We start from the raw sequence: 14462 nt of genomic DNA, 5'->3' as shown, positions 1-14462 counted from the left end.
GTGAGTTTTCAGAAATAACTTTAAGTTCTCTGCAAGAGAAGCATGTGGTGTTGAACATTGAGCAATCTCTCTAGCATTCCAAATGTCTGTGTGTGTGTGTGTGTGTGTGTGTGTGTGTGTGTGTGTGTGTGTGTGTGTGTGAAAATCTTTCAAGTTCATTTCCTGAACATTTTGGAAAAGTTCATCGTGTTTTAACTATTCTGATCACCTTTTCATTAAAATTGCACACCAGAGGTTCCAACACTTATTTGTCTGTTCCCTACCACATGCTGATCAACTTTAAACAATTTTCTCTGAGATGGTTTGTTTATGATTGTCCCAGGAAGTGGCACTATTAGGTGAGGCCTTTGTTGGTGTAAGTATGTCACTGTGGGTCAGGGCTTTAAGACCTTCATTGTAGCTGCCAGTCTTCTCCTAACTGTCTTTTGAACAAGGGGTGGGAACTCTCAGCTCCTCCAGGCTCATGACTGCCTCAATGCTGCCATGCTCCCACATTGATGATAATGGACTGAACCTCTGAACCTGTAAGTCAGCCCAATTAAATGTTGCTCATTTTGAGAATTGCCTTGGTCATGGTGTATTTTCACAGCACAGCAGTTAAACCCTAATTAATACACTCTCCCAGCCACAGCCCAGCCTCTAATAACTCCCATTCTACTGTTGATTTTCGTGAAGTAACTGAATTTCAGTCCTTCATGAGTTAAATGTTGCAATTTTTGTCTTTTGAAACTTTTTTTTTCAGTTAACATAGTGATCTTCAGCTTCATCAGAGTGTTCACAAATGACCTTGTTCCCACATTGTATGTGAAAAGTATGATTTTGTATAGCTGTAGTTTGTGCACTTAAGTTCTTTTCCTTTTCTTGACTGTTAGGTACAGTGTGTTAATACACAAGGGAGTTTAAAGACCTCTTTGGCATAAGAATGACAGTTCCTTTAGAGAGACACCCAGTAGTTGAATTGCTGAATGATACTGAGGTATAAATTTTCACTGTTGGAGACTTTCCAGCATATTTGCTATAATTACTTTTCTAATTTACATTCCCACTAAAATGCAACCATAGTATGCAGGATGTTTAACATCTTCAACAAAACTTGCCTTTTATTTTTATAACAGTCATTTTTAATTTAGAAACATTTATTTTTATTAATTTTTTATTTATTTTTATTTAATCTTTTTTTACAGTCCAGACTTTATTTCCCTCCCACTCTACCCTCTGACTGTTCCATATCCCATAACTCCCCACCTCCACGAGGATGTCCCCACCCCCTTACCTTCACCCTACTAGATCTCCCTACTCCCTGTGGCCTTCACTCTCTTGAGGGTTAGGTGCACTTTTTCTGATTGAGTCCAGACTTGGCAATCTACTGTATATGTGTTGGGGGTCTTACACCAGATTTAATAGCTTTTTCACGTTGATCTCATGAAATGAACTTTTTACCCTTGCTAGCACTCTCCAGACTTTCTTAAATCACAATAACCCAGCTATTTGCTCTTTCAAAATTTGAACTAAAAATTACAATCAGAGAATTTTAAAGTCCAAGTACATTATTCAATGACAAGGATTTAGAAGTTTTTATTGATTTCTTCTTTTGTTCAATTCTCTCTGTTAGAGTATCCAGGCCATTTTCCTTGTTTTTCTGAAGATCTGTAGTGTGGAGTGTTTACTACTCTGCTTTATGCTCCAGTGGATTGTGCACAGCAGACATCAGCCAGGAACTCTTAGGATGTGTGAATGGACGTCACCCTACATGCACACGCACATGCACACACACATGCACATGCACACCAGTTAATTTTAAAATGCCTTGGCAACCTCAAAGGATGGGCACTATTAAACCTTCCCGTGCTACCCCAGGCCCAATCGGGGAAATGGCCAGTGACCACTTACCTGTTGGCTCTTTCTCTTGAAGCTCTAAATCTGTTTCATCTCCCACCACATCTTGGTGATCTTCCGTCGCTTCCCCACTGCATGCTAGCTCATGACACTCTAACGGCCCTGTCCCATCTTCCTTTGCCTACCTTGGACTTTGTCATCTTTATTGTTCTATCAAAAACAAATTGGGGACTAGGACCTTTAGCATTTGGACATGTAGATTTATGAATGAATAAAATCATTGGAACCAATCTCCAACACAGATCATTGGGTTTTTTCTTTATTTTTTCATTGGATATTTTATATATTTACATTTCAAATGTTATCCCCTTTCCTGCTTTCTGCCCAGAACCATCCTACCCATCATACGTCCCCCTGCATCTATGAGGATGCTCTCCTTCCCACCTACCACTCCCACCTCACCACCCTGGCATTTCCCTACAGTAGGGAATAGAGCCTTCACAGAACCAAAGGCCTTTCCTATTGATGCCAGACAATGCCATCCTCTGCTACATATGTGGCTGGAGCCATAGGTCCATGTGTCCTCTTTTGGTGGTTTAGTCCCTGGGAACTCTGAGGAGTTCTGGTTGGTTCTTCCTATGGGGTTGCAAACCATTCAACTCCTTCCGTCCTTCCCCTAATTCCTCCATTGGGGTCCTTGTGCTCAGTCCAATGGTTGTCTATGAGCATCTGCTTCTGTATTTGTCAGGCTATGGCAGAGCCTCTCAGGAGAGAGTTAAAGCAAACTTCTATTGCCATGTGAAAGTTTATCCTCCTTGTTAATATTCCATCGGTTTATTTTACTTTGAGAATTAACTGAGTTATGATGTCATGATATATTATGTACTTTTTGATATGTAGCATGATCCTCATATTAAAGAACCTTCTTTGCTCCCAATCTCAATTTATGTGTATCCATTTACCCAGAAGCCAAACACCTTTTAGCTTGAGTCCACAGTCACTTCTATTGTCTCTTCAGTAACTGGTCCTATAGAATTAATAATCATTTAAAAATCCCTGCGTGAGTTACTTTCCACCTAAATGGTTTATGTTCCTAAATAAAAGATAAGCTCAAAGTCTTTACATTTTAATATGTCTTAAGAAGGACAATATCTGGCAGTTGGCTAGCATTCATGCTCTTAGAATCTACCTCCTGCTGATAATTCTGAGTTACAACATACTAATTCCTGTGTTTCATCTTAGCTGTTTGGAGCTCTAATTAGTCAGCACTTTAGGTCACATTTTCTTGGCCCAGAGCCCAGAGTGTTCTCCTTGCTTCTTTACCTCTGTCTTCTGACCACACTCTCCTAAAGCATGGAAAATCTCCTTTCCCTCTTCTTCACAGTCACAAACCTGGGAAATCTAAAAATCATGCCTCTGTCTGTCCTCCCCAGCTATTGGTTGCTGGCATATTTATTTACCAATCAGAACTAACTAGGGACAGGTTCCCTGATTCTATGCAAAGAACCTCTCATGTAAACAGAGTTTTGGGGAACATAATTAGCATGTGTAATATGAGCAGATATGTGATCCCCTAAAACCTAGTAAAACCTAGCTTACTGAAGATTCGTGTTGGTAGGTTGTCACTGTTTCAGGACTAGAGAGTGATTAAAGCTTAGGCGTCCTCTAATATTTAGCAGGGATGAACTGGAAGAGCTTTCACAAAGGGTAATGAGATCCCACAAACCTCCAAGGTCAGAGGTAAGCCTGGTGCCTTACAAAATTCCACACAGTTTGGGACACAATTATTTTCAAGAGACCAGCCCCAGTCTCTTGTACCATAAATACCATACTACCACATGGCATTCTAAACACACAACCTAAGTGCTGGAGCTGGGCTGGACAAACACCCATTATACTCAATGAGCTGCTGACTGCTGGAAGAGTCACAACCCAAGATTATTGCCGCCATCAAGGAGTGAAACTGGATGGAACAGAAATCTGGAAGATTCGAGCACATATATTTTTCTGACACCAAGTCTATTCTAGAGGCCCCATGACTGAGTGCTGGTTCCGTTAAGCTTTCAGGCTAAGCCCTGCCCTCAAGCACTGCAATATTATAAAAAATATCTCTTTCATTTAAGGAGATGGGAACTGTTGCTAGGTTCATATCTGGAATATATAAAATGCCTTGAAGTCCCTTAAGACTTAAATCTGCTATTCTAGTATGTACTCAGCCTGTCTGTTTAACCTGATTTAAGAGCAAAATATAACAACTAACTTTACTTGCCTGGGATTTCCATTGTTCTAAGTTTTTTATGCCTAAGTTGTTCATACCTAGTCATAAGTTATATACTCCTCCATGGGCTGGCCCCTAGTAATGCAGGTATTCATATGGATGATATAATAATAATTCTATGAAAACATAAAATATGATATCAATATTGAAAGCAGCTTATGAATGTTGCTTGATAGCATTTGTTTCTTATCTGGGGATAAGTTTTGATCACTTTCAGTCAGTAACAAAATCCCTTCAGAAACCTTGTTAAAGTTTCTGTAAAATATCCCTCATTCATCCCCTAAAAGATACTACAGTGATGTTAAAATACAGAACAGAAGCCAATTTATTAGAAAATGACAGGAGAGAGAGAGAGAAAGAGAAGTAATAAATTCAAATTTAGGCTTATTGTTGGTTAAATCCTTTCAAAGGGAAGAACTACTTTCTCAATGTGACACCTAAACTTGAGTGGTAACTTTACCTTTCTCCTGAGAATAATAGTCTGATACTGTTATTCAGTTCACTTTTTATTAAAATGTGAAATCTAGCTAATTTTTCTCCACAAGCACTAGTATAGTTAGTACATTTTAATAACATATCTTACTATTATATTTTCATAAAATCCAATGGTGAATTAGAAGCAAATTTATACGTATATTCTCAAAACAAATTTTTGGAAACCAGAATTTTTTTTAGTATCCAATTCAAGTTGCTACGCTCTCTCTCCTTTTTTATACAATTTTTTTATTTACATTTCAAATATTATCTCCTTTCCCCCACCCAACCACCCCACTATCTTTCACCTCCCAGCCCTGACATTTGCCTACACTAGGGGGTCCAGCCTTGGCAGGACCAAGGGTTTCTCCACTCACTGCTGACCAACACAGGCATCCTCTGCTAGATATGCAGTTGGAGCCATAGGTCTCTCAATGTGTACTCTTTTTTTCTTCTTTTTCTTTTTTGCGGACCTGGGGACCGAACCCAGGGCTTTGTGCTTGCTAGGCAAGTGCTCTACCACTGAGCTAAATCCTCAACCCCTCAATGTGTACTCTTTAGATGGTGGTTTAGTCCCTGCGAGCTCTGGGCAGTTGGTATTGTTGTTCTTATGGGGTTGGACGCCCCTTCAGCTCCTTCAATCCTTTCTCTAACTCCTCCCATGGGACCCTGTTCTCAATTATTGGCTGCTAGCACTTGCCTCTGTATTTGTCATGCTCTGTGCACTTCTTGGCCTCAGCAATATTGTCTGGGTTTGCTCTCTCTTTCTCTCTCTCTCTCTCTCTCTCTCTCTCTCTCTCTCTCTCTCTCTCTCTCTCTCTCTCTCTCTCTCTCTCTCTCTCTCTGGGCTAGATCTCCAAGTGTGGCCAGCTCTGAATTGCCATTCCTGTAGTCTAGCCCCAAACGTTGTCTCGATATCTCCTAAGAATATTTTTGTTCCCTCTTCTAAGAAGGACTGAAGCTTCTGTATTTCGGTCTTCCTTCTTCTTAAGCTTGATGTGGTCTGTGGAGTGTATTGTGGATAATTCGAGCTTTTGGACTAATATCCACTTATCTGTGAGTGCAAGCCATGTTTGTCCTTTTGTGCCTGGGTTACCTGATTCAGAATGATATTTTCTCATTCCATCCATTTGCCTATGAATTTCATGAAATCACTGTTTTTAGTAGCTGAGTAGTACTACATTGTGTAGATAAACCATATTTTCTGTATCCATTCCTCTGTTGAAGGAGATCTGGGTTTCTTCCAGCTTCTGGCTATTATTAATAAGGCTGCTATGAACATAGTAGAGCATGTGTCCTTTTTATATGTTAGAGAATCATTTGGGTATATGCCCAGGAGTATTAGAGTTGGGTCCTCAGGTAGTTCTATGTCCAATTATTGGAGGAATCATGGACTGATTTCACATGGATGTACAGCTTGCAATTCCACTAACAATGAGGTAGTGTTCTTCTTCTCTACATCCTTCCCAGCAGGTGTTGTTGCCTGAGTTTTGAACTTAGTTATTCTGACAGGTGTGAGGTGGAGTCTCAGGATTATTCTGATTTGCATTTCCCTGATGACTAAGAATGTTAAACTCTTGTTTACATACTTCTTGGCTACTCAATATTCCTCAGCTGAGAATTCTTTGTTTAGCTGTACCCCATTTACTAATAGGGTTATTTGACTCTCTGGGGTCTAACTTCTTGGGTTCTTTATATATATTTAATATTAGCCCTCTATCAGATGTAGGATTGGTAAAGATCTTTTTCCAATCTGTTGGTTGTAGTTTTGTCCTAATGACAGTGTCCTTTGACTTGCAGAAGCTGTGCAATTTTATGAGGTCCCATTTGTTGATTCTTGATGTTAGATCATAAGACATTGGTATTCTCTTCAGGAAATCCTTCACAGTGCCCATGTGTTCAAGGCTCTTTCCTACTTTTTCTTCTATTTGTTTGAATGTATCAACTTTTATATTGAGGTCCTTGATCCACTTGAATTTTACCTTTTTAGAGGGTGGTAAATATGAACCCATTTGCATTCTTCTACATGCTGGCCTACAGTTGAAACAGCACCATTTGTCATAACTGCTATCCTTTTTCCACTGGATGGTTTTTAATCTCCTTTGTCAAAAACCAAGTGGCCATAAGTGTGTGTGTTCATTTCTGGGTCTTCAAGTCTATTTATTCCATTGACCTACCTGCCTGTCTCTGTTCCAATACCATACAGATTTTTATCACTATTGAGCTTGAGATCAGGGATGGCTATTCTCCCAGAAGTTCTTTTATTGTTGAGTATAGTTTTTGCTATCCTGGAATTTTTTTTATTCCAAATGAATTTGCAAATTGCTCTTTCTAACTCTATGAAGAATTGAGTGGGAATTTTGATGGGGATTATATTGAATTTGTAGATTGGTTTGGCAAGATGGCCATTTTTAATATATTTGTTTATATCACAGATTACATTGATGGATTTCAGTAGATTGAACCACCCTTGCATCCCTGGGATGAAGCCTACTTGATCATGACAGATGATCATTTTGATGTGTTCTTGGATCTGGTTTGTGAAATTTTTATTAAGTATTTTTGCTTCAATATTCATTAGGAAAATTGGTCTGTACTTCTCTCTCTTTGTTGGGTCTTTGTGTGATTTAGGTATAAGCGTGATTGTGGCTTCATAGAAGGAATTGGGTAGTTTTCCTTCTGTTTCTATTTTGTGGAATAGTTTGGACAGTATTTGCATTAGGTCTCCTATGAAGGTCTGATAGATTTCTCCACTACACCCATCTGGTCCTGGGCTGTTTCTTGATTGGGAGTCTTTAAATAACTGTTTCTATTTCTTTAGGAGTTATGGGATTGCTTAGATGGTTTATCTAATCCTGATACTTTGGTACCTGGTATCTGTCTAAAAAATTATCCATTTTATCCAGATTCCCCAATTTTGTTGAATATAGGATTTTATAGTATAATATGGTAATTTTCTTAATTTCCTCAGATTCTTTTATTATGTCTCCATTTTAAATTCTGATTTTATTAATTAGGATACTTTTGTGCCTTCTTTTTAGTGGGTTTATCTCACTTGTTGATTTTCTCACAGAACCAGTTCCTGGTTTTGTTGATTCTTTGTATAGTTCTTTTTTGTCTCTACTTGGTTGATTTCAGCCCTGAGTTTGATTGTTTTATGACATCTACTCCTCTTGGGTATATTTGCTTCTTTTTGTTCTAGAGGTTTTAGGTGTGCTCTCAAACTGCTAGTGTATGCCGGCTCTCTAGTTTCTCTTTGGAGGCACTCACAGCTATGAGTTTTCCTCTTAACACCAATTTCATTGTGTCCCACAAGTTTGGCTATGCTGTGTCTTCATCTTCATTAAATTTTGAAAAGTCTTTAATTTCTTTATTTCTTTCTTGACCAAGTTTTCATTGAGAAGAGTGTTGTTCAACTTCCATGTGTATGTGGACTTTCTATCATTTTTGTTGTTATTGAAGAGCAGCCTTATTACATGGTGTTCTGACAGGATGCATGTGATTATTTCAATCTTCTTATAGCTCTTAAGGTCTGTTTTATTGCTGATTATATGTTCAATATTGGAGAAGGAACCATGACGTGTTGAGAAGAAGGTGTTTTTTATTTTCTTTCTTTCTTTCTTTCTTTCTTTCTTTCTTTTTTTTTTCTTTTTTCTTTTTCTTTTTTTTTTCTTTTTTTGAGCTGGGGACTGAACCCAGGGCCTTACGCTTGCTAGGCAAGCGCTCTACCACTGAGCTAAATCCCCAACTCCATTTTTTTCTTTTTAGGATGAAATGTTCTGTAGATATCTATTAAATTCATTTGGTTCAACTTTTGTCAGTTTCTCTATGTCTCTGTTTAGTTTATGTTTCCATGTTCTGTCCATTGCTGAGAGTGAGAGTGGAGTGTTCAATTTTCCCACTATTATTGTGTGAGTTGTAATATGTGCTTTGAGCTTTTATAAGGTTTCTTTTATGTAGGTGCTGTTACATTTGAAGCATAAATGTTCAGGATTGAGAGTTCATCTTTGTTTATTTTTCCTTTGATGACTATGAAGTATCCTTCCTTATCTTTTCTGATAACTTTTGTTTGAAAGTCAATTTTATGAGATATTTGAATGGCTATCCCAGCTTTTTCCTTGAGACCATTTTCTAGCCTTTTATTCTGAGGTAGTGTCTGTCTTTGTCACTGAGGTGTGTTTCCTGTATGCAGCATAATGCTGGGTCCTCTTTACATGTCTAGTCTGTTAGTCTATCTTTTTGTTAGGGAATTGAATACATTGTTGTTAATGGATATTAAGCAATAGTGATTGTTTTTTACTGTTACTTTTGTTGTTGGAGGTGGAATTATGTTTGTGTGTCTATCTTCTTTTGGATTTGTTGCAAGAAGACTACTTTTTTGATTTTTCTAGAGTATAGTTTCCCTCCTTGTGTTGGAGCTTTCCATCTATTATTCTTTGTACATCTGGATTTGTGGAAAGATGTGTGAATTTGGTTTCATCATGGAATACCTTGTTTCTCCATCTGTGGTAACCAAGAGGTTTGCTTGATATATTAGCCTGGGTTGGCATTTGTGTTCTCTTAGGGTCTGTATGACATCTGATCAGGATCTTCCACCAAAATCTTCTGAAGTACTAATTCTAATGTAGTTATAGGCATAACTGACTGAGTGCCCATTAAAAAATAATGAGGTGTTAAAATCACACAGCAGTTATCCTCCCAGATCTGTTTGAATCTTTTCATTTTGCTTTTCTATAGAAGATTTCATGAACAGATCTCTGTAGAACTGCATGGAACAATGTAGTTGTTTTGTTTTAGTATTATCACTAAAATCTAGGAAAAGCCACAATCAGTAGAGTCAGGCATTAAATTCTGCTGTCCCCCCTTGATTTCAATGTATAACCAGGAGTTCTCCTTGATGTTACTTCTGTCTGCTTGGTACCTATAGATTAGGCTACCCCAACAAAATATCACGGAATTCAATAATAGAAAGTCATACTCTTACATTTATGAGGCTTGATATCAGAGATCATTGATACAGTCAACAAGGATGATTTCTTTGAGGGTCATCTTCCTAAAGCAGGTAACAGTCTGTTCTGTTTCTTCAAGTAGAAAAGAGAAGAACATGAAATGAATTTACGTTAAAGAGTTGGCAGTATATTCAAATTATGACTACATTCTTCCAATTCATTTACTTTCTCAGTTCTAATTGTAGGTTATATAAATGTCACATATCAGTATTTTTGCATTTTGCTTTTATTGAGACAGAAGTTAGTCAATTGAGAGAAAAAGATGTTGCAAGTTTCAAACCCTACAGTGTGAAGGGTTTTGGAGGGAAATATTTACAAAGAGAAGTCTATAAAATTTTACAGATGTCTCCATATGTGTGTTAGGCATGCTGTGCACATTAAATCATCATTGTTATTACTGTTCTCCTGTATTTAAAATACAGTTTGAGTCCCTACCAAAAAGGAATCCAGTATGGAAAATGTGGTGTGGATAACAAAAATTATTTAAAACAAAACAGTCCTACCCTAGCAGGCAGAATATAAGATACTCTGACTGTAAACATTTATGTTCTTAGGCTTCTACAAAAAAGATATATTAGAAAAAATCTTAAGAAAAGTATGTATGTTGCTTAAAAATGACAAAAAATATATAACTCAAATTTGATCTGTGAACAATTCTTGCCTGTTCATTTTATTAACATTGGTGAAATTAACAATAAATTGCATATAATTCAAAATATATCAGTCAGTTAGCCACTTCCTCTGTTCAACTGGCATCAGGGGTCTGGAATTCACATTGATAACCAAAATGATGTGGCACCATTGTTTTTTTTTAACAGTATATGTTTTCTTTGTTTTAATTAGTATAACATCCATGTTGAACAGAAAAAAACTTTTACTAAACAAATCTTTTTAGACCTGCATGAAATCTAGTGAAGATGGTGGAACCAGACTACCTAGCTTCCTCAGCAATCCTATTCCCATGGTTTACTTTTAGAGGTTATGCATACTTTCAGATCCTGTAGTATAACACTTCAAGCGTCTTCATCAACTTTCTTATCTTTGTAAACTGCACCACTTCACTATGGAGTACTTAGGAATTGAAAACATCCAAAAATCAATTATAGAGGTTTGGTGTGGCACATGATGTCTAATGCTATCCTCATCTGTTATTTTACATTTAATTAAAAACCAGTATATATGATCAATTCCTTTAGTGGCAACTCTAAATATTAAAACTTAATTTTGGAGATGTATAATCTAAAAGAGAAAACTAAATAGTTAAAATTTACTAAAAAAATTTTACTATATTATATTTATTTAATATTTATTATACAATAGGTATATATTTAAGATACACATATATTTGTAAGTATGTATGTATGTATGTATGTATGGGGCATGAGTAGGCTCAACTGTATTTTATAGTATCTCAGGTAGTACATAATTTATTAGAGATCATAGTGTCATGAAAATAGCCTTTTCAATTTCCTCATTGGTTAATAGAGATCATTAACATATGATGAAACAGAAGCATCTTCGTCAACCAGGAGGCAATTCCTGTTAATTATAGGTAAATTAGCTGAGAACTCATCGGCCTATGAGGAAACCATTTGAAATAGCATTGTCATTTCTGATAAATTATAAAAATGAATGTTTGACATATGAAGCATCAAGCACTGATCATCATGAATACTATACTTTGCTACTGAGGTCAAGACAAATGCTTGAGTGGTATTTAACACTGTAAACAAAGAATAAAAATACTTTTTCTGTACTTATGTTCAAATGTAAGAAAACATAGATTTAATTATTTCTACCCGTTCTTTCGCCCATGGTTAAATAAATGAAGTGAACATGAAGAAGATGCTTTCTTTTTAAATATTATATGGTTACAGAAATGTTTATCAACATTAAAAAATGTCTTTGCTTTCTATAGATATCAGTTGCCATGAATCTAGTAATAGAATGCTTTTTAAAATTCTACAGGTTATAGTGCAGTGCCAGGTTGTACAAGTTATTTCATCAGGAATGACATGACTCAAGTCAGGAAATGTTCAATGTAAAGGTTCTTCTGATGCATGTAGTTACAATATTTTATGAACTTCAAAATCCATTCATTTGTTTCAGGCCTTATATGCTCTTGCAAAGCAAGTCAGCTTCTTATTATTTCAAATGATTGCCAAATGCATGCACCTTTGAGCTTACATCTTCATTTTTTACCTCATGGTAATTCTTTTAATGGCTACTGAAATTGATTTCAATAGCAGCCATGAGTTCCATTAATATTGTGTAAGAGTAAAAGCAGTTCTTGGCAGGTTCCTGAATGGAATTCATCTGATTAAATATGCATTTTTTGATTACTGTCTAACCTTCTACAACCTTTACTGTCTGTCTGTTGCCATTAAAGATTAATATACCAGTATATCAGATAAAATAATATTCTGAATGGATCTGCATCCCTCACCTCATCTGTCAAATCAGGTCAGACCATTATTTTTACTCTTTGAAGACATTTGTGGCTGTAAAATCCCCATTTAGAAAGGAAACTCATTAGAATGCAAAGCTATGCTGGTAAAATATGTGGATTGTAAAATATATTTTCTAGACATACAAAGGGAAGTTGCCACCTCTACCTAAGAAGCATGTGAAAAGAAGTTGAAAAAAAGAAGAAGAGTAAGACTGAACTTTTAATTCTACGTGTACCAGTTATCTACTCAGCCAACAATTTTAAAGACTTATTTCTTATCAGTGTATTTGAATGATGCAGATTAATGTTGATAACAATTTTATTGTAGTTTTATCTGAAGTACAGACATATACTCAGACACAACCCCCCACAGTCACACCACAGTCATACTCACACACACACCACAGCTACACATAAAGCATTATTGCAGAATTTTCTAGAAGAAATTTTTTTGTGTGAAAACAATGTAAAAGTTAGCTTTATATTATAATGACAAATTATGCTCAAAATATATGTCCTTTACAATTTTCCAGTGCCATATATTTGTAAGACAGGAGATGTTAGAATTTTTTTCTAGAAGAAAAGGTAATGCTGTAGAACACAATACTGGCAATTTTTCAAGGTTAAAGTGCCAATACTGCAGACTGTTTAGTCAGAATGTTATGTGTGTAGTGCTGGCTCTATTTGATATTAGAAAAACATACATCCCGGTTCAATTTTTTAACTGATATAAAATAGTATGTCCATTTACATTTGAACACAATACCATTAAATATGTTAGTTCATATATAACTATGTACTGGCCCACAATAGAGAAAGATGCATTGGTTTTTCTGTAAAGACATCATCAAGTTAATGAGATCTGAAGGTTCTCTTTTTTAATCACTATGTCAGATACTATTGTAAAGGATAATTATCAAGAATCTACAATGTTACTATTTAGAAACAAATGCATTCCACAAGATATTATATGTACATACATACATATATATATACATACACATATACATAAATTCTTATATTTATATTTGACATAGTATACCTGAATAGGAATTGACTTCAGAATATAAAGGCCAACAAAAACTGGAGATGCTATAGCTTTATAGAAAACAACATATTTTTCTCATGTAATCTACCCCCAGTCTTCTAAATAACTTGAAGTATCCACAGGAATTGCCTACATAGTTCAATGAGTAAAGGTGTTCCCACCTACCTTGACGACCTAAGCATGCATATATATATATATATATATATATATATATATATATATATATATATATATATATATATATGCTGAACAAATATACACACACATAAATAAATATGAATCAATCAAATATATACATATATAAATATATAAATGTATGTATAAATATAAATAAATATGTATGGTTGTGTAAACATATAAATAAATGTTTAATAAAATCTCTACATTGTTTAAAACAATAACCATATTCAAATAATTGTTTTACTGCATTGTTTTTAAGTTTTCAGTGATATAAAGGTCTTAATCATTCATGACTTAATGATGGGGATGCAGCGGCCATCATGCTTCATTATCAGATTATATCACTGTGACAATCTCACAGAGTGAATGTAGAAATGAAAGCTGACAATCCTGTCAGTGCAATATAATCTATCGAAACTATGGTCTATATGTGATTTATTATTGATCAAAATGCTACCACAGGACACATTAGTACATTTTTAAGTATACAAAGAAACTGTGTATGTGCCAAGACCAGCAGTATTGTCACAGTTTTCTCCAGTTAAAATTGTTTTAATTGATACATAATAGCATAGACTTTTGTATATGACTACAGTACCTTGTACTATTTCAATGTATATACATACTGTATCATTAGTTTGCATGTCACTGTCTCTTCAGCATTTATCATTTCTTTAAGATAAAAATACTGATATATTTTTAAACTGTATCTCAGAGCTACTTAGTTCCCCGTTTCAAACCACAGGCATACTATGATATGATTTCTTGCCGGTTAGATTGTGTTCTTTCCCTCTGAGCGTGTTCCCTACCTTAGTGATGGCATATGGCTGTGGGCTGAAATCTTTATCTCTCATACATAGAACGAGTATGTACTTTAGCCTATAATTTAAACTGCGTGCATGTCTGGACATAGGGCCATTAAGTAGCGAATTGCTTTAGTGATCAATGCCTGTACTCTAATCCAGCTCACTTGATCTCTTCATGAACACAGACAAAACACACACACACACAGACCAATCCATAGAGAAGAGAGTGGGAAGGGTCATATGGCACTTGGAATGTAAAATGACTCCCAACTAATATTTTGAGAATCACTCTTCCAGATATTGGAACTTTCCATTTTCTTACTTTTGAGATTATTATATAATTATGTCATTCCTTCTCCAGTCCCTTTCCATCGTCCAAGCT

At 35.8% G+C, this 14462-nt stretch overlaps 1 protein-coding gene across 5 annotated transcripts in view; it reads left to right on the top strand.

The window, feature by feature from the left end:
* Window positions 1-14462, top strand: part of Spock3 (SPARC/osteonectin, cwcv and kazal like domains proteoglycan 3) — a 432583-nt gene that overhangs the window by 361897 nt on the left and 56224 nt on the right.

The sequence above is a fragment of the Rattus norvegicus genome, chromosome 16, assembly GCF_036323735.1.
Source record: "Rattus norvegicus strain BN/NHsdMcwi chromosome 16, GRCr8, whole genome shotgun sequence".
NCBI classification, from domain to species: domain Eukaryota; kingdom Metazoa; phylum Chordata; class Mammalia; order Rodentia; family Muridae; genus Rattus; species Rattus norvegicus.
Note: the sequence above shows the minus strand (reverse complement) of the source record. Positions and strands in the feature narration are given on the sequence as shown.